This window comes from Sus scrofa, chromosome 1, assembly GCF_000003025.6.
Source record: "Sus scrofa isolate TJ Tabasco breed Duroc chromosome 1, Sscrofa11.1, whole genome shotgun sequence".
Taxonomy (NCBI): domain Eukaryota; kingdom Metazoa; phylum Chordata; class Mammalia; order Artiodactyla; family Suidae; genus Sus; species Sus scrofa.
The window spans coordinates 104,877,624-104,896,477 of record NC_010443.5 but is presented as its reverse complement, the minus strand read 5'-3'; the positions used below and the strand labels follow the sequence as shown (position 1 = coordinate 104,896,477).

The 18,854-nt window shown below is 41.7% G+C and overlaps 1 protein-coding gene across 30 annotated transcripts in view; it reads left to right on the top strand.

Moving 5' to 3' along the window:
- TCF4 (transcription factor 4) overlaps positions 1–18,854 on the top strand; it is a 361,111-nt gene that overhangs the window by 183,442 nt on the left and 158,815 nt on the right. For 2 of the 30 annotated variants that reach the window (XM_021093561.1, XM_021093544.1), the window contains exon 1: positions 1,227–1,682. The exons of 26 other annotated variants lie outside the window; for them this stretch is intronic. The gene's annotated coding sequence lies outside the window, so the exon portion shown is untranslated. Of the gene's footprint in view, positions 1–1,226; positions 1,683–1,729; positions 2,264–18,854 lie in introns of those variants that run through there. 2 more of the 30 variants (XM_021093550.1, XM_021093547.1) reach the window with 2 other exon arrangements.

Here is an 18,854-nt window from a genome sequence, read left to right as displayed (position 1 = left end):
ATTTTTTAATCCGTCAGCCGGTACCAGTGGCACTGTTTGCAAACCAGGGATGTAGGGTAAAGTGGTTCTATCAAAAGAGTTTATTTGCAATTAAGAACTTAAGAATTTCTTACCCTGGAAATGCTTCGTGCAGCCAGTTTGTCAGATCCTGGGGTTCGGGTGGCTCCTGCCCTAAATTATAGTTTTCACAGGGGCTGTAGGATGTTGTGTGAAAACAGGGTTGTATTGAGGGATAAAAATGTCTGTGAAAATATGATTTGTTGTCCCTTTTTGTTTCTGAATTGTTTTTGGCTGGAAGTCAAGGCCAGCAGGCTAACAGCAAAGCCGTCTCAAGGGAAGCATGCGTGAGCTAGAAAAATAAGAGTACTTTAATTAAATAATAAAATGCCACTGTCATACAAAGGTATAGCATGTGTGTGTGTGTGTCTCTGGGCACTCTGCATTTGCATACTTTCAACTCTCCAGAGAATGGCCAGTTCTAAAAATACTATCAATAGCCAAAAGTGTAAGCTTTGTTTCAAGACAATTGAGTTTTTATAGGTGCTTTCTTTTTAATTTCAGGATCGGCACTAATCACATGTTTAAAATCTTTTTTTTTTTCCTTTAAGATGTAGACTTTCTTTTTATAAGTGCATCGATTTCTTACTTTGGAAAACTCTTGATCAAATTTAGTCATCCTCTTTCAGATTCAAAGCTTTCTCGTGTTTTATTATTCACCCAGAATGTACGTTCTTTTTTGTGCTGGGAAGGGAACGCTTGCTCTCTTGAACCCTCTCACCCTCCCATTTTCTTTAATGATATGGAAGAAAAAAATCCCTTTTGATTTTTTTAAACAACCTGTTTAATGGATGCTGAAAAATGTAAGCAAACAGTCATGAAATAGAGCCTGTGGAGGAGGTTTTCTTTAGGTGTCAGCCCTAGATCAGGAAAGGTGGAATTCTGGTGGAATTGTGTTGTTTGCTTTTTTTTTTTTTTCCCTCCCCCCTTCTGGATATATTTGCATTTTTTAAAGTTGACTTCTTTGGCCCAGCCACCCATCCAGTCATATTCGGCATCTGAAAGATTTGTTGTGATGAGGTGAACGGTGCTTGGTTCAGAGCTCCTGCTGCACAAGCTGCAGAGTACAGTTTATGGCAGTTTGTTTGGAAAGAATTCCACAGGAAAGAAATTTACAGCCATTCCAGCGCAACGGAAACATCTTTGGAATGTGAGCGCAAATGTGCGGGGCAGATAGCTTGGGCAACAAGCCTCTGAGTGCCGTCTCTGGTGTAAAGCTCTCAATTCCTGCAGAAGAGCCTGTTCCTGTGGATCTGGTTTCTGAGGGTCAAGGCAGAGGTCGCTGGAGTTTTGGGGGGAGGGGAGAAGAAAGTTGACAACATCCTTCCTTTCCGCAGATGGTCATGGCAGAGGTCTCTGTTTTTGCTGGGCCTCTTTTTCTGGTCAATGAGAGAATAGGCTTCCTCGCCCCTGTATCCTTTCTTACTAATAGGAATTGGCGTGATTCCTCCCAGACACAAAGATTTCCTCTGCTGAGTAAGCGCGAGGCCCCTTAACTTGTGAAAGCATCATCCAGACCGCGTGAGTCTGTCAGCGTATGTGCAGAGGGACACAGACCCTCCCTCGGTGTGTGGGAAATACTTCCCTCGGGGGAGACTGAAGTTAATTTTTTTGGCAAACACAAGGTGAGAAGTGGAAGGGGGCAGATGGGGTGGACTAGAGGTGGACGGACTGGCATGTGACGGCTGGGTGTCTGGGCCTTGGGGATGTCTCCTTTTGAGACATTTGTGTCCAGGAAAATTCCGTTGTATATAGGAGCACGGCTGCATCCGCTTTTCTTAAAAAGTCTTCATAGCGTAGCTGTGGGGTGTGGAGATGCTTTCATTCTTATTTCTGCTTTGTGGTTGTGAGTCCTGCAAGGACCGACTCTCTCTTTGCTTAGCCTGGGCTCAGCAGCATCCATAGACGGTGTGATCACTTAAGGAGAAAGCAAAGAGCACAGTGTTGGAAATTTCCTGGTTGAAGATATCGGGGCTGGAAATAGAAAGGGTACACATTAGGAATTTCTGCTCTTGGTGAAATCGAGAATAGGGCAGACCATAGTGGGTCTTCCAGTGAATGAGTTTCTCTTGCGCCGAATTGTTTTTTGAACCTGTCTCCAACACCAGCTATGCAAACCAAAAAAGAAAGGCAGAGTCTCGGTTATCTTGGGCTTCAAGTCTAAATAGCAGATCACAGCTGAAATGATTCCCCACTGTGTGGCAAGGTGAGTGACTCATGGAGCGGGAGCTTTTTGTTTTCTCCTGTTTACTGCCTTATAGAGATACTGGCTGGAGATGCTCTAGATGATTTGCCCTAAGGAGCTCCGCAAACTGCTTTATCATATTATAACAGTGTGTCCTGTGGACTTACAGGGATCAGCACTGTTACATATGAACAAGCTTCTTCCAGTCCCAGTAGCCTTTTGTTTGGTGTATAGAATTAGCGATAGTAAGCAACAGGTAGCCAAGAGCCATCCTGGAGAAATAAATTCTTATTTTGAAATGTTTATTATTTCAGACTGCATCAGGTTTAAAAATATATATATCTGTTATCTGTCTCTTAAAGAGTTACCACTAATAGTGATAAACATGGGACTTTTAAAAAGGGTTGTTTTAGCCAGAAAATAGAGCCGGCAGTTCCCTTTTTATCGATTATATTTTTTACATTAAAAATAGTAATGGGATGATGTTAATTTATGAATGCATTTCCACATAAAATGATCAGAAATGAAACACCATGGCTTTTTCAGTCTTTTGAAATAGAATAGTAAACCAATAGAAACCAAAGCGGCCAGACCTTTTTTTTTTTTTTTTAGTTCTCACTGTATATGGCAAAACTAATTTAAATCAAATTGGGGTACGGAAATCACACCCAAGCTTAAAATGTTCTTGCCAAATTGCAACCTCATAACTACTTTTTTTTTTTAATTGGCAGAGAAAATAAAATTTATGATGGAAAGTCTGACAGAAATGAAAATGAACGGAAATAAAGTTTTTCACAGGAGATCCAACATTATTAATATGATAACCAGTAGCTAATTGCCAATGGGCATTGGTGTACATGACAAAAGGGGGAAAAAGTCATCTTTTACTTTTGACCTCTTTTGCAGCTTTGAATAGGATATTTAGTGATTGCAAACTTTTTTCTTCTCACTGAGATCTTCTGTCTTTGAATGAGGTGGTGATGTCAACACAAATGCTTATTATTAAAACAGAAATTTTCCCCTTAAATGGAAGTTGAGCATTGATTATTAGGACATGTTTGTCTTTTCTTTCTGGGAGATAGCTCAGATCTAAAGCAATGGTTTTTTTGTTTTGTTTTATTTTGTTTTGTTTTTTTATCTCCTGGGCAAGGGTGTGTGTGTGTGTGTGTGTGTGTGTGTGTGTATGTTTTGTGTATGTAATCTATGGAAAGCTGGACCATAGGTATGAGACCAGTTAGATTCAAATCTTATGAGTTGGGCCTTTGCTTTTCTGATAACTCCCCAGGTGATACTCATATGCAGCTGGGTTTGATGATTTCCTAGAATGTTCTATAGGAGTCGATTTTAAAGACTTGTGTTCGAAATCTGGTGTTGCCACTGACCTTGAAAAAGCTTTCCGATTTCTTGCCTTAATTTGATTATTCAGGACATGGGAATATATTTTATATGTACTTCATTTAAAAGGCAGTGAAAATTGGTGATTCTAAAAAATCAGAAGCCTTGACATCTTTATACAAAATATCCACGACTAAATATCCCACCCGTATCTTGTTTTCTCTAGTGAAGTCCGTGGCTCTAGCCTCATCCACATTCTTTTTCTTTCTCAGCAAGTAATCAAATAGAACTAGCTGCTAAAGTTATTTGATGGCTAGATCTTAAAACTGATGGGATTTAAGAATTAGGCCTAATCTTGGATACCTTTGTGAGATTCCAGAAACTTCACAGTTGTAGAGGAAGTGGGCTTGCTCACCAACCCAGTTGTTTTAGATTCATTGAAATTAAGCGTATGTAGTTGGTTCTGAAATGAGTTACACATTTAAGAATGCATCCTTTTCCCTCAAGTTCCTTTTTTAGTTTTGATGCAAAAAGAATTACAAATTGCTTAATTCTAAAACTTTTGGACCCTTTCAGTGTTTCTTATCTTAGGTCAAAAGAGGAAGGAGGTAGGCACAAAAGGTATGAAATCCTTTGTCTCTTATGAAAATGGCTGTTTAGGCCTTGTGCAAGCAGAAATGTATCTTGGTTTTTACTTGGACGTTATGGTTAAGTGTTGGTTCATAGTGCACTGTTGTTCATCCCTGGTCCTGTGCATCCTTCCTCGGAAGCTCTTCCGTCCATGTCTACCTTAGCACTCTGCTTTGCCTTTCATGGTGCTTTTTGAATGTGCCCCTGTTGATGTTTGTTGACTGCTGGTCCTCCTCCCTCCCCGCCTCCAGCAAGGCAGAGGCCAGATCAACTCCATCTCGCCCTGTGTGTACCCTGTACCTGGCAGGGTGAGGATTGTGATGACCTGATGCTTCTTTCCCCAGCATCACTTTAGGAAGCATTGCAAGAGAGTCAAGTCTAAAGAGCAATGTCGAGCCATAGTGTGAGCACCGTTTTTGTGTCATCGACAACCAGAACATCATACTCTCTCAAAGAAAGGCCTTTGGAAGCCCTTCCTTCTAGTGTGTTGTGCAGACCCTGGAAAGCCCTAGAGGTCAGATTCAGGAGAGTCACTCCTCACTTGCTTCCTTGGGGCTGAGTTGTAGCCTGGTGGCCTGGCCTTTCTAGGTCAAAAGGAAGGATTTGTAAAAAAAAAGCAAAAAAACCCCAAAAGATACAAATGAACTTCTTTGCAGAACAGAAACAGACTCACAGAGTTTTCCAAAGGGGACAGGTGGCGGCAGTGGGGAGGGATGGACTTGGGGTTTGGGGGTTGACATATACACACTGAGGTATGTGGAATGATTGGCCAACGGGGACCTGCTATATAGCACAGGCAACTCTACCCAGTGTTCTGTGATCATTTATGTGGGAAAAGAATCTGACAGAGAATGAATATGTGTATATGTATGACTGGGTCACTTGGTTGTATAGCAGAAATTATCAGAGCCATGTAAATTAACTATACTTCAAAAAACTTAAAAAAATTAAAATGAGGTCCTGTTTAAAAAAAAAAAAAAAAAAAGGAAGATGGAGGGATTTGTAGATGTCCTGGGTTTCTGGTGGGCGTGTTATGGGAACCAAAAGTCGGACTTCAGGCCCATCCTTTTTGTATTGTTTTGCTTTTGGCCACACCCTGGGCATGTAAGAAAGTTCCCAGGCCAAGGATTGAACCCTCAGTGGCAACCTAATCCATAGAAATGACAGTGTCATGCTGGGCCCTCTGGGAACTCCAGAATGTGCCGGTGTGGACAGTGGGACAGAACACTTAAAATCACCATGACATGGGACCTCACAGGGACCGAGTCTGCAGGGTGATGGCATTGGGACTCTGCCGCTGAGCACTGTTTTCCAGGCAGTGGCTCCTTTGTTTTGGGGGCCATGGCTATGGTGTACTTCTCCCATCGGCCACCCAACACTCTTCAAAGAGGGGAACAGAGGCCCTCTTTTCATTGCATTCAGTAAACAAATATTTATTGACCCTCTAGTGAAATGTTAGGTAGAAGGGAGAAGAACAAAGGGAAGCTCTTGCCACCCTCCCTTCTGTCCCCACCAGCAGCTTTCCGGATATGAAGGGGGCAAATCAAGCTCCGTTCCTTTAATTAAAATTTTTTCTTTAATCTTATATAGTATACATTTTAATTCTCAGAAGAGTTGAAAAAATAATGCAATGAAGAGCCATGTAACTACCACTTAAGCAGTTGTTAATATTTGTTATGTTTGCTTTGTGTGTGTATATGCATAAGTATATATATTTTTCAGTGCACCATTTTCAGTGGCAGATCTAATAAGATTTCACCCTTAGAGTTTTCATCATATGTCTCTGAAAATTAAGAACATGTACCTATTTAACTAAAATACTATTATCACCCCTAAATAAATTAATAGTAGTTTCCTAATCTAATACCCAATCCAGATTCAGCTCTTTTTGATTGTACCCATGAAAATGGCTTCACTACCTCTTCCTCCACATACACACATTGCATTTATGCGTGGTATTCTGTCTCTAGAGCAGTTCCTGTAATTTTTTTTAAAAGTGTTATTTACAATAAAAGAGCGGCAAGTTGTCTTGAAAAATGTGCCCACTTCTTTAAATGGTTCAATTATTTCTTTGTGGTGGGGTTTCATTTGTTACTCCTTGTCTTGCCTACAAATTGGAAATTAGGTCGACAGGCTTATTCAGATGGACATTAAACACTTCGGCCTGAGTATTTCATAGGTTATGCTGTGTGCTTCATACTGCATTTTGTCCAGAGGCGTGTCCTGTCTAGTTATGTTACTGTTGGTGACGGTGACTTAATCACTTGGTAGAAGTGGAAATCCCCCAGATCTGTCCATTGAAAAGAAACCTTTTCCCCTTTGTAATTAGCAAATAACCCTTGTGTCGATTCTTTAGTACCGGCATGGCTCCCTGTTTCCTGACAGTTTTTTGACCTGATAGTTTTAGCGTCCAGTGATGATACTTGCCTGAATCAAGAGGGTTTTAAACTAGTGATTTTTTTTTTTTTTTAAACTCCATCATTCCTTCTACGTTTATAGCTGACTTCTTTAAAGAGCTTTCTTTCATTGTTCATTTCAGTGCTGTCAGTTTCAGGGTTCATACATATACACATCTGATGTTAGTAATCCTCATATGAAATATATTTCCTTACCTGGAAGAGACTGGAAGCATTAAAGCATCCTTCAAATTGCTCAAGGTATATTGATGAGAAAAATACCTTCCGATTCAGGCTAACAGTCAGAAATGCTTTAATTGCTGGAGGAAGGAGGTAAGTGTAGGCGATGTTTCTTTGCACATAAACGCTAGTCTTCTTTTGCTGAAATTTGGAATCTGTGACAATCTCTGTACCCCTAGCCATTAGATGAATCTTTTTTTTTTTTTTTTTTTTTTTTGTCCTTTTGTTGCTATTTCTTGGGCCGCTCCCGCGGCATGTGGAGGTTCCCAGGCTAGGGGTTGAATCGGAGCTGTAGCCACCGGCCTACACCAGAGCCACAGCAACGCGGGATCCGAGCCGCGTCTGCAACCTACACCACAGCTCATGGCAACGCCGGATCCTTAACCCACTGAGCAAGGGCAGGGACCGAACCCGCAACCTCATGGTTCCTAGTCGGATTTGTTAACCACTGCGCCACGATGGGAACTCCAATGATGAATCTTGCCATAAGCAGTAGAGTTTCTCTGAATTCTCAGATCTCTCCTCTGTATTCTAGTAATTGTTCTTAAAGATCTCACAAGGTTGACCATCAGTGGCTGACCGACTGAGTCAGATGGGTTGCTGTGAAGCCCAATGAAGGTGCTCAGTCAAGGACCATGAGGATAGTGAATCCATACGTCCATTCACAATCCAGACGTGGCTGGTGAGTGAACGTCAAAGTGAGTGAATTTGGAGTTCCCGTCATGGTGCAGCGGAAACGAATCCAACTAGGAACCATGAGGTTTCGGGTTTGGTCCCTGGCTTTGCTCAGTGGGTTAAAGATCCAGCATTGCCATGAGCTGTGGTGTAGGTCACAGAGGAGGCTCTAATCTGGGTGTTGCTGTGGTTGTGACCTAGACCGGCAGCTGTAGCTCTGATTCGACCCCTAGCCTGGGAACTTCCATATGCCACGAGTGAGGCTCTAAAAAGCAAAAACAAAACAAAGTGAGTGAATTTCTAAACATAAGTCTGGGCTTAATCTAGAGGAACCCCGGGGGACTAATATTAGGTGCCATAGGTGCCAATATCAACCCCACCCCCAGGGTTATTATTTTTATCTTCATTTAATGGTTGAGAAAGTGATGCTCAGAGGAGTAAAGGGAGCTGACCCAAGATCCCACCCCAACCAAGTTTCAGAGCCAGGCTTTCGACCTAAAATGCCTGGTTTTAAAGCCAGTGCTTTTGCAACTTGGGATCCCTGCTGCCCAAGCTCATGATGAGGCTTCTAGACTCAGAAGCCTTTATGACAGCCCACCTGGAAAACCACTCAGTGGGTCCCAGGCCGCTGGAGGCTCTGCCTCTAACACAGTGCCCACAATGGAGTAGCTTCTCAGGTTGAACTAGAACTCTGAGAACAGTTGGTGGCGGAGGCAGAGAGGGGGTCAGCACAGCTCCTTACAGTCCAGCCTTTAAAAACAACAAACAAATAAACAACCCACATGTGCCTCTATAAATAATCTATTCTATAACATCCTCAAAATTAGCATGTGCAATTTCATTAAACCCAATGACGATTTCCTGTGAAAAGGCTGGGATAGAATATGCCAATTCACATTTTAGCAACAGCATGAGCACTTTCTTAAAAATGTATAGACTATATTTGGGCCTTGTTTTTTGTGCAAGGCAGGCAGAATATGGTTTGCTCTTAACTCTTATTTAAACAAATTTGGATTTCTCATAGATCAAATTATTCTTCCCAAAATATAAGAACTACATAGAGTGAAATTTGGAAACAATGCCTTGAACAGGATCTTAAATGTGACCCAGTAATTTTTTCAATTGTGTTATTCAACTCACTTGTGAAATATATAAAATGACAAATATTTTTGTCATTTATTTGTTAGAAACATAGCCAAGTTTTATAAACAGTTCAGTATAGCTAGTGCATTAAAAAAAAAAAATTGAAATTGCTTTGAGATGATTTACGAAACACCAAAAACATAGTCTTGGTATCCAAAATGAAATTTCACCAGAATATTGGGATTAACTTCTCTTTTCTTAAGAAATGCATTTGGGATTTTCAATAACCCCTAGCAATTAGGACTACAATTCATCTTTATACTTTTGATATGTAAAGAGAAAGGGAAAATTAATCAATTAGTAAACAAACAGTTGATTTAATTATGTTTGAGTAATTGAGGTGTCCTTGGTAAAATTTCATGTTGAAATAAGCCTGCCCATCCTGTAGAAATCAGTATAGCCCTATAGCTTCTTTCCATAATTCAGCGTCAGAAGAAATTTTCAGTATGAAATGGCAGAAACATTTATTCCTTTGTGTGTGATCATGCTTGAAATGGTTCCACCATTAGGAAATGTCTCCTGAATCTCTTAAAACCCAAGCCCCAAGTTAAAATACTGAGAACACTGCAAGCTAACAACAAAACCCCATAATCTTTTTAGAAGTAAATACTTAAGAAAGGAACAGATATTGAGTCTGTTGCTCTGCCTGATAGTAGTAACTGGCTTAGGATCGAGGAACTTCATCCTTTGAAAAATTGTGGGTGTGTTCTGGATGTTTATGTGGACTTCTTTACAGATGTTTTCACTCACAGATAAACTAAACCGAGCTTCCCAAGGCAAGAGCCTTTTATGTTCATTGTGTCATTTATTATCTAACAGAGTTGTTTCTTGGGAGAAGAAAGCTGGTACAAATACATAGTTGCATTTGCTTTAGCATTTCTAATACACAAATGTTTTTTTCACAGGATGGCGCTTATGTCAGACATTTCTTGTACTTGATAAGGGAGTCAAATTTTGGTGGGACAGCATCTTTAGACTGGTGCTTCCTTAGATTTTGTTGAATAGAATACATTATCACTGATACATTCTTAAGGCACTTAAGGAAATCTATATATCCTTTGATTCTAATCTCTCCTTTCAGAAGACCTCTTCCAGTGAAGGCTTTCTATGACATTTGAAAAAATACCAAATATATCTTATTTGTAACCCACGTCCAAGCCACGTTTATGTGAACTGGGGACAACAATTCAATGATAGGAAAGCAATTAAGGAAGAACATTGCTAATGTTTTTGAGGGGTGACCATCCTCCAGAGCTCTACATGTGGGGAGTCTCTCTGTGTTGGGGTTTGACCGTGCATGCACACAGAATAATCCAAGCTCATTTGTACCACGATAATGAACAGCAGGGCACTGAATCTTTTCAGTTTTATTGGTATTGTATACAGTAAGTTATTAAATTTCATCTCTGTAATACACCTGCAGTAAAATAACAAAACATTGCTGCACTTAAGGAACATGTGTGTGGTACAGTGCCCTCCCCCATCATTTCACTGCCCCCCCTAAACAGCTGCTTACAGATTTCAAGATCCATTGTATATATTCCCTTGAGCCCACCTCTAATAATCGAGACACATCTGCCATTGCAGTATTATAGGCATATGTAGTTTTATTGAAAACTATACCTGTAAAAAAAATTAAATAACTCCTACCTCAATTAAATTGGCAAGATACCTTTTGAAAAGATCATATTGCAGACCTCCTGAGACCCAGGGAGTTCATATGATTCTTATATTACAAATCACTAAATATGTTATTTTTATTTAGCTAAGTAACTAGCTTTTCTCATACTCTGATGAGAAGTCATTGTCATTTTTTTCTTTTGTTTTCCTTCTCCTCTCATCTTTACATATATATACAAAAATATCATACATGCTCCAGAAAGGAAACACTGAGAGTCTGGCTACTATCAACACAGGATAAATAGTCAAAGGGAAAGGACCCCAGCATGTACCTCTAATCATGAAGTTATTATATAGAAAAAAATGTTACAAAATCAGGATCTATTATGTAGAAATAAAAGTTACAAAAAAAAGGATCAAAATCTTAATTCATGTTGTGCTTTGATAGAGATTTTTATAAACCTCAAGATCATCCTAATAGCAGAATAGGAAATAATATGAAGAGGGAATGAGTTAGTAGATCATACAGAACTTATAGATTCCTATTGGATTAAATCCCTCCCCTTAACATGTATATTTTGTTGACAATTGGGTCAATAATGATGCCTATAAAATAATTTTTATCCAAACACAAATAATAGTAAAATATTCACTGAAATAAACTAAGCATAACCTTATTCTCACTTAAGGTATGTAAGGTATCATTGTATAGTATTATATAATAATTCACAGTGAGTTAATCCTGCTGCCCTTACAGTGATTAGCTAAGAAGGAATGCTTGTAAATTTGCTTCATGTTATCATGGAAGAATCTAAAGACAAGATGTCAACTATGTGAACAGGAAGAAAACCATATACCCTTTTGGGAGAATGTGAAGGTTACTCATTACGCAGTTTCATAGAAAGAATGTTTTGTGCATTCAGAAGGACTGTATGGGAAATGGACAGAGGGAATAAGAGATGGACCTCTGACCCAGTGCCAGTGTAGACTCAGACTCAGGAGGTATCCTCTGATGACAGTTGAAAGGTAGATGGTTTCACAGCATGAAGTCACAGATAAAGATCAGTATCATTGCCATAGAGAAGACAGAAAATCAGGTAGCACTGTTGATCACCAGTCCAGATTAAAAATAGTCGTGTTTTCAAATGATGAATATTTTTAAAAAATTTTAAATTGTTAATTTATTTTTTTTATTTTTGGCCCCATCTGTAGCATGTGGAAGTTCCCAGGCCAGGGATCAAACTCACACCACAGCAGCAACCTAAGCCACAGCAGTGATAACACCAGATCCCTAACCCACTGAGCCATCAGGGAACTCCTGAATTTTCTTTTTTTGATAACAGTATTGATTAAAACCAGGGGTCATTTGGTTCCACTGGGGGTTGCCTGGGCCTTTGAGAGTTTGCTCAGTGGGATATTTTCTGCCCTCCTGTTTCATGGGTTTAAGGTTTAGTGGGGGTATCAGCCTGAGTCTTGGGATCATGGCTTACAATTAGACTACAAAACCCCCAAAGAATCAGAATTCAAGATTTTAGAAATATTTCAACTTTATAAGTTTTTCCAGTAGGACAATGCATTGTAAATTCTAACAAACTTTTCATACAAAACTACACACAAGTTGGGAATATAGCTTAATTCAGGCCATACCATTCCTTTGAAGCCCCCCATTAACTGAAAGCTCTTCCCTTGAATGTGATTCATTCCTGGGGAAATAATTTAATACTAGTACTTTTGAACTGTGAAGTCTGTGTGTCACTCTGAGGTCTGTGATTCAAAGCTGTCAGTGTATAGAGTGACTGGTATGACACAACATCAGCGGTGGTAAAAATCTTGCTATGGACAGTGACATGTGGCAAAGAAGAACGTCAGCAGCTGCTACTGCTGAGACATCGTCCCTCAAGGAGGCTTTCTGCATCTCTGCCATTTAACTGTCTCATCCCAAGAGCAGTCACTAACAGGGACCAGTTTCTTTCAATCCTACTCCCCCTTAGCTACCAGGAAAGACTTGCTTGAACGTGTTTTCAGAGTACAAATCCTGGATGCCATTTTGTCAATGGAGGGAATATTTAAGTTTGGCATTTTGTGTGGAGAAGAAGGGATCATCCTTTGATTTGTTTCTAGGAGAACTTCCGCCCTAGTCCCTTTTGGGGAAAACATGTCAACCCTATCATTCTTGGACTCCAGACTGTCTCCATTTCATACTTCTTTACAAAGCAGATTTCATTGGATTATATCCTAGGTAACTGTACTATCCCCTAAAATGTTGTAGTGCACCTTCAGAAAGTACTCACAATTGCCAAAATTGGAATCTCCTGTGGAGTTCCATCCAGTAAGTCTCCCTTAATTACTCTGGTGCAAATGATTTCACCAATGCTGTAGATATTTATATGTATTGTTCTAGAAATAGAATGCACACATCCTAAGAGACCACTGTAGAACCTCAGCCTGCAACTGGAACATACCAGAACATTCAACAATAATATACTCCACCTTCATTGGGGTGTTTAATAAGAATTTATTATGAAATAGCACCCATTCCCCCACCCCTCAAGATCACAATAGCACTGTCTTGGTAGAGGGGGTTGGGCTAATAGTAGTACAAGTCACCCAATTTGAAGCTCTAGCACATAATTTTTCACATTTATATTTCTATCTATTTAGATATATTTTTCAAGGGTCTAGAGTAAAATTTGGCAATTACCATTGAGATAATTCATCTAAGATATCATGCATTTGACCTTGAATTTTATTGATTGAACTAACTCAGGATTAGTCTTTCCGTCTGTGTCTGTTGGCTTTGGGACTGACCCCAGCCACCATCCTAGACTGTTCTGTCTCCCGCACCCCCACAAACCAGAATTTGTCCATTTGGCTTCCTGTACCAAAACATTCACCCCATCCCCTGCATCCCAGTCACCACCATTGCTTTATCCCTCCCCTCTGCTTCCTTCCATCCCCCCCTTCTTACTCTCACAAGGCCACTGGAGTGATCATCTCCCAAAAGCATGATGCTGTTATGCCCTTGCTTTGCATCCCTCCATGGCTTCCAGGACCCATCCTTACCATGATGTACCTGCTCTCAAGAGAATGACCCCTTCCAGTAGCCTCTAGCCTTGGCCTTTATGCTCACCACTCAGATCTCATGTTCCACCATACTGAACTGCTTGTGGCAAGCACTCTTTCGTGGCTCTCTCTGTCTTTATAAGAGCACTGCCCTTGGCCCAGAATACCTTCATCCTGCCCCCACCCTCCATCCTTCTCCTCTCCTTATATTCCTTTCACCAGATAAGTCACACTCTTTATCCAAGATCCAGGTCACACACTGTTTCCTCCAGGAACCCCCTGTGTTGTATCCAGACCAGAATGAGGTGGCTCTCTTCTGTGCTTGCATAGCTTCTGATGCACTGCTGTCTCCTGATAGATGTCACACTCTCCATAGCCAGAGAGGCCAAGGACTAGGCCCATCATCTCTGTGCCTAATGCCTAACAGGGGGCATTGTGGGTTTGCTCAAAGGTCAGTGGATGGATAAGTAAGTCAATCTCTAAACGAACCGACACAATAACAAGCTATGTGACTTGTGACCCCAGTAAGGTAGGAACTGCTTTTAACCCACGTTTTGCTGATGATGAAACAGAGACTCAGAGCAATTTTGTCACTATTAATAGTAAGTGGCAGAGCTGGAACTAGGGGACAGAGTCCTTGGGTTCCTGTTTTCTCATTTTCTCCATTGCTTCGTCACCCCTAGATAAAGTTGGTGAAGCTTCTCATCACTGCCAGTGGCCCACAGAGTCCTCTCATGGGTGTTATAGCTCTCTTCTCATTGTTAATGTGGGTAGCACGCAGCTCACTGCACCTGGATCTCTTTCTGTCAGTAGGAAAGACTGCGTTTTTAAAGAGGGTGTGATCAACTCCATAGTCTATGCATCAAGAGCATTGTCTTTAGAGGGCCAGAAAAAGAATATTTTGAATGTCTCTCATAAGTAACTACAAGTTGCTTACAGTATGGTCTGCATTTCCTGCATTGTCTGTTACCTGTCAGTGGTCCTTACTCCACTGGTGGAAAGACCATCCTCCTGGTAAAAAGAACCAAGGTCCACCTGAGAATGGAATGTCTGGCAATGCAGGGGTGAATGTGGTACCAACTCTGTCTTTGTCCCTTAGGTTTCATCCTTCACTCTTCCTGGTCCATCTTGCTAGGCGGAGGGTGGGTAGGAACAGGGAAGTGTACAAGTTGAGTAGATCATGATTTTACCTCTTTGGGTTTCCGCCATGGGAGTCTTTTCTTCCTAACAGTGAGGTAGAACAGGAAAAAAAAAATTAACGAGGTTAATGAGTTTAACCTCTGTATAATATTGAAATCCTTAATGATAGAATGAGAGAGTCAGAAAGGACCTAAACATCACCTGGTGCCCAATGCCAGTTAGTGGCAAATGGAAAACTAAGACTCAGAGACGTTAAGAGACTTGTCAGCATCACACAGCAGATCTCATTCATATGGACCCGCACAAAACAGTTAAAATTCCAATAGCATGTAACACTGAAATTTTCCCTTGATGTCTTCGTGGTCTCTTTCTTCCAAAGGACACAAGGCCACCCTAGACCATGAAGTAATAGCCAGTAGTAGCTGGAAACACATCCTGAAGAAATTTCTGGACGAGTGTCCCTTTGTTCAGCTACCACTGAATCGCACCGTCACAGAGCCAGAGGGTGTCGTTTGCTTGTAAATACTGAGTTTTTGAAATGTCACTGTAACACTGGAAAAATGTTGTCTCAGAAGGTTGCCAAAGTGACAGAATCCCGACATTGTAAATACCAGCCAACGCAAGTGCTCATAAATGACAGGAATGAAATATACTTGACTAAATCCATAATAATCACTGATAACACTGTTTACCCTCAGTGACCAGGAGCTGTGAACTCGGATAAAAAGCACATGTGTGCAGATATCATTAATGTGTCTAAGCCTCTAGCCATTCCAGAATATTTTGATGGAAAAGCTTCCTAAATATGTAAAAGCTCAACAGTGACTGCGAAGCAAGCAAGATCGGGTGTGAGGCAGCCCTAATGGAACTGGAGTGAGCTTTGGCTGTCTTCAGCGTCCCAGAGGACTGGTAAAATGGCCCTTGTTCTGGTCAGAACCACTGTGAGCCTGGCTGAGCTAGACGGTCAATCCTCCTATTTTCAATAGATATGATTCCTAGAAGGTCCGTTTGCCACAAGGAAGAGCTCATGCACATGCCATGCTCTCGAGAGTAAGAAGATGGGGAATGAACGTGGAAATTAAAAGCCCAGAGCAACAGAGGCAGGATTCCATGAGGGCCTGACCTAGGCTTGCCCTTGAGAGGGACAATTAGGTGGTTCATCCTCCCTCTAGTCCTAATACGTCTCGAGGCCGGGCTGTTTCTTAAAAATAACTTCCTCCTTTGTGGAAATGATCACCTTCTTCCCTCTTCTGTTCGATCATAAAAATGTTGCCTGGATCTCAGGGGTTCTAAGAGGAGATGTATAAGATGACAAGCCAGTGTTCCCTTAGCCCCTGTGATGTATCTGCTCTTGCTCTTCCAAGCATTTCCCAGGTCCCCAGCTCCCCAGGAACGCTTAGGGGACAGCAGAGACTGCATGACAGAGGGCTGGGCCTTCCCAGGATTTCAGTTGGCAGAAGAGAGATCCAGCTGGTGAAAGAGGGGAGTGACGTGGTCCAAGGAGCCCCTCCCATCCCTGCTCTGAGCTGTGCACAGGGAAGAACTGGATTTGCCTGGAATGACCTCCTTGGTTTTCATTTCTGTGCAGAATCACCTTTTCTTCCTCCTTGACATACTCCTGAATCATTTGATTCTTTTTTCATAGTTAATATTGTTTTCTTAACTGAAAATAAAAGGCTGCATTCAATATTAGAAATAGTCAGTACAGATGGAATTTGGGAAAATCTACAAAATTCTGTATCACAAATTGATATTTGACCCAGAAACTATAGTGGTTCTGCTTCTTGTATTTTTTTCTCTTTGCAAAGACTTCATAAGAGGGAAGAAGCTTTCCATCAGTGCCCAGTGCCCCTTTTGCTTTTAGCTGGAAGGTGGTGAAGAATTTATAGTCATCTGAGTGTCCAAGGCTATGTGATGTGGGTATATTTTGGTGTCCACAAGTGGAGTCTATGTGAATGATAATCCACCTTTCAAAGAGTATGAGCAAAGGAGGGAATAGGAGTGTCGCTGCCCTTAGAAACTCTGTGACTGGCTGGCATCCTGGTGATATGGTCATTCAGCCCTGCCTTGGGGATTCCCCTGGATGGAGACCCAGTGTGCTTCTTGAGGTACCTGGCAGCTGGCGGGAGGCAAAGCCTGCCATACTGTTTTGATTGATGGGCTGTGGGTGATGGTGTAGGAGAGAGGGTGGCCAGTCTCAGGCTCTGTCCTGGCACTGCTCCTGCAGATGGAGACTGAATGGCTTCTCACATTTCTCTTAAAGAAGGACCGCTTTTGTCATCCAGGAATGAGCTGGAAGGCAGTGGCCCTGTGGGCATTCTGCAACCAGGGGACCCCTCGGCCATGGTTTGATTGCCTGTTCTCTCCAGGCTTTGCCAACTGTAGGTACCCCCAAGGCTATCAGAGCTGGAGCTGGGCTGGAAAAGCCTTGAATTCAGACTTTTTCTTTGACTCTCAAAAGACAGGGATACTCATCTCAGTATCTGCTCTTCCCACTTCTTTTCCATGATGTTTTAAAAATGGTTTTCTAAAAACCTTTGGGGGTTTTATTGTAGACATGGCGGGTGGATTGGACTCTTGGTTGGGGGAGCGAAAGAAGAGTGGAATGAAGGTGGGCAAGGCCCAGGGCGGCTCTGGAAGAGCTCTGCTACCTGGCGGTCAATGTCAGCGAGGTTCCACTTCCTTACAGTCATCTTTATCTAAAACTGAAGTCTGCCGTTTCAACTTCTATACCGTAGGTAGACAGTCACACATTTGATTCTGTATCCATTTTGGTTATTTCCCCTTGTTTTTCTTCCAGATCCACTTCTTCCAATCAGCTGCTCTCTTAGAAACCGAAGAGAGGTAAAAGGAGGTGGGGAGGGAAAGAAAGAGATGGAGAGAGATTGAGAGGAAGAAAGAGAGAGAGGGGAATTTTTACTCTCAATGGGTAAAAATGTCAGGCTCATAAAGTAGCTCCTTAGTGAACTTAGCATTTAATGATTAGTTTAGAGGGGGTGTCTTTGAGCTTAAGAGTGAGCGAATTAAGAAAATCAGTGAAAGATTTGGGGAACTCCCTTTCCCACTCTCCAGACTGCCTAAGTTTCTCCCTTCAGCTCTACTTCCAGATTCACTGCATCCCTATGCCAGTGACTCCTCATAATTAAGTATTTGCGAAAGCTCAGAAGTTTAGCCTCCTTTATGGGATTCTATCCCCAAATTGCCCCCTAGTGGCTAGAGGGGCAAAAGACAAACCTCCTGGACAATGGGAAGAGGCAAGGTGGATCACTTCGCCTCTTGTCTGATAGACATGTCTAGGTCCCTGTGGTGGGTATCACTATATCAGCATCAGTGTGAACCAGCTCTGAGTAGGTTTGTCTATCACTGTGCTTTTTTTGTGTGTCATTTCATTGCAGGGATTTCGTTTCCTCTTCTTGTCTTCTAGGTTTCTTTACCCTGCTTTCTGTTTCTAAACGCAATGTGTTGATCAGATCCTTTCTAACAATCCTTATGACACCGGGCTGGATGAGTGAGAGACACACACATAGAGCCTGAACTCAGGGCAGTCGAAGACTGTCCATGCTGCCACTTCATGTGCTGATGTGAGCAGTGCTGGGAAGGGCTGTGGTTTTATAGGCAAGCTGATCACCCAAGGGCCTATCACCTCCATTGCAACTCATGGCCGGCTGAGTGTGAGTGTGCTATGTAATTGACAGCTACCAGTTGTTCAAGGGCCATATTTCCTCTTTTTCATCTTGACTGAACCTAGCAGAGACATCTGCAGAGCTCCTGCCTGCCAGCGTTCAGACTAAGAAAGTAGCATAGTTGAAGAACTCAGGAAAGAATATCAACACATTGGCCATCTTGATTTGAGGTATTTGGCCCACGAATCTCTTTCTGAGGTCACGGTCAGGCCATCTAAGGTTGAGAAAGATGTGAGATCCAATGTCTTAATGAACTAGGCTGCTGTTGTGTAAAGTATCTTTGTAGTGGTTGGCCATGGGGTGTCAGCTGATCTCAGTTTAGGGAATAGAATGAAAAATTTATTTTCAGGGTAAGCCCAGTGTTCCATGGTGGGATGGGACAGAGCAGAAGTGTATCTTAATCCTAGGATCATAGCAATCGTGTCTTCTTTTGAAGGTCACTGTGGGACATTGGCTTGTGTGACCCAAGTAATGCTCGAGACACATGTGGTTTAGGATGAGATGGTGCCCTGTTTCTTTCCCAGCCAAACCTGACACTGCCCTGTTGGAGGCAGATCCCAGAATCTCCCAGAGATCATAGTCTCTCTAGAACATTTCATACAAAAACTTAGATGGACTTTTGTGATGGGGAAAAAGTTTAAATTACTGTACACATTTCAGCACAGGAGTTAGAATGTTTAATTCTTT